This window comes from Trematosphaeria pertusa (assembly GCF_010094035.1).
Source record: "Trematosphaeria pertusa strain CBS 122368 unplaced genomic scaffold BU26scaffold_2, whole genome shotgun sequence".
NCBI lineage: Eukaryota > Fungi > Ascomycota > Dothideomycetes > Pleosporales > Trematosphaeriaceae > Trematosphaeria > Trematosphaeria pertusa.
This window is the reverse complement of record NW_022987213.1, coordinates 1,096,045-1,098,449: the sequence shown is the minus strand read 5'-3', so window position 1 is coordinate 1,098,449 and position 2,405 is coordinate 1,096,045.

Below are 2,405 nucleotides of genomic sequence, written 5' to 3'. Positions count from 1 at the left end.
TTAAAGAGTCTCTAATAAGAAGTTTAGAGGTTTCTTCTAGAAATAGATAGATATTACTAAGCTAGACGCTACTAAACCTTATAAAAGGCTTTATATTATACTATATAATATATATTTAAAGTTTTATAGATTATTATAATAGTTTACTAGTTCTTATAAGGTTTAAACTCTAAGAATAGCTACTTTTAGAAAAGACTTATTTTAAGCTTACGTAATAGAAAATATATAGTGCAAATTTAATAGTAGGTGTATATAGTATAGATTAATATATATTTAAATTTTTATAGAAATATATTAAGGTTTCGCTTAGTTATTTAAGAAAGACTCGTTAATTCTTAGGCTTAGCATTTTTAGAGCGTTCGTTTGTGTAGGGCGTTCGTTTGTAAAGTACGTTAAGTTATAATTTTCTAAAATATTAGTAAATTCTAGAAATAATTCTTATTCTAAAAACTACTCTAGACTAGGCTAGATTAGGCTAGATCTATCTAGAGCTCTCTAAATAATACTAAAAATATAAGAACTAGGTATACTATAGCTAAAGCTTTATAATAATATCTAATTTAAGAAAAAGAGACCTCTACTTACCTAACTAAGGCTCTCTAACTCTAGATTACTCTTAAGAGGCCTAGATCTACTAAACCTACTTATCTAAATACTTCTTATTCTAGTCTAGCTACTTAGTATTCTAGTCTTAGATAAAGTTATTTTATAGACTCTACCTCTTTCTTATTATAGCTAGAACGTGCTAGACAAGAAAGTTAACGTGTTCTTAAAGAAGAGTAACCTTAGCCTAGAGAGCTAGAATCTTCTCTAAGCTAGAGGTAGCCTAGATTAGGTTAAAACAGCCTAGATTAATATAGAGTAGGTACTTACCTAGTAGATCTACTTTAGTAAGGTAGCTAGAGGCGAGTTCTTAAGTAGCTTTACTAGACTAGCTAAGTAACTCTTCTTCTTCTTCTCTATTATACTAAGAACGCTAGTATTAATAAAATAAGATAAGTCTAAGTATAGTAGAGTTAGAGAATTATAGGTAAGCTTATTTTTAGTAAGTCTAGTCTAGATTAGCCTAGATTTCTCTAGGTTATACCTAGCTATACTTACTTAAGATACTTATTTATAACCTACTCTAGCTTAGCCTTAAAGATAGTCTAGGTAGTAGGCTTAAGAGATCTAAGGTTAAGAACTCTAGTCGCGTAGTTTGTTAGTAAGACTTACTCTAATAAGAGAATTAGTAGCTTAGTAACCTTCTTAGAAACCTAGAAAGCCTAGATTAGCCTAGATTAGGCTAGAGACACCTAGACTATATACCTAATAGTAATCTCTACCTCTCTTAAAGTAGTTACTATACTTAAGTAGAAGATTAGTCTTATTTTTATTAATCTACTCTAATAAGATATAGACCTTATAGCTTTATAGACTTACGTTCTTTTTAATAAAGAATTAGTATATAGGTACTACGTTCTACTTATCTAAGAATATAGTAGTTAAGGTTTTATTAAAGTAGATTATATAACTATTAGCTAAGTATCTTACGCGCGTATATACGTTATCTAGGTAAGCCTTATAATAATTAGCTAGATCTATAGTAGACGTAGCTAGAGAGAGCTAGAGAGCTCTAGAGAGAGCTAGATTAGAATTAAGAAGGCTAGATAGAGCTACAGAGAGTAAGAGTAGGCGTTAACAAGAATAGAGTAGAGTTAAGAAAACTATAGAAGAGTTAGATTAGCCTAGACTAGCCTAGATTAGGCTTATCTAAATCTTAGCTAAAGTTTAGAAAAACTTACTAATTAGCGAGAGAAGAAAGAAAAGAAGAAGAATAGAGTAGAAAGATTTAGCTAAAATTTTAGATTTTTATACCTCTAAACTCTAACGCTAGCTAAATTACTAGGTATATAGACTACTTTAGTAAGTATATAGACTACTTAGAAGAAGAATTTTTTACGCTTTAACTTAGAGCTAAGTCTTTCTAAGAAGAGACTCTCTATTATAAGTAGTACCTAGGCTACTTTAACAAGGCCTAAACTAGGCTAGATTAGCCTAGCGCTGCGTTAGCTTAGTCTAGACAAGGCTAGATTAGCTTAGCGTAGTGTTAGCTTACTCTACCTACTCTTCTTAGATATAGTCGTAATTCTCTACCTAGAAGAAAGAGTAGAGAATTATATTATAGAATACTCTAGAATTAACTACCTTTTATCTATATATTCTACTATTACTCTATTACTACTAGCTTAGTCTAAAGAATTATACGTAGATTCTTCTTTTATACTAGCTTTATAATAGAAATAATATTACCTTAGATAGTAGTTACTAGCTCTAAGAGATAATTATAACTAAAGAGTCTTTAACTAGATAATTATAAGTAGATTTTAGTAATTATAATAGTAAGAGTAGTAGATAATATATAG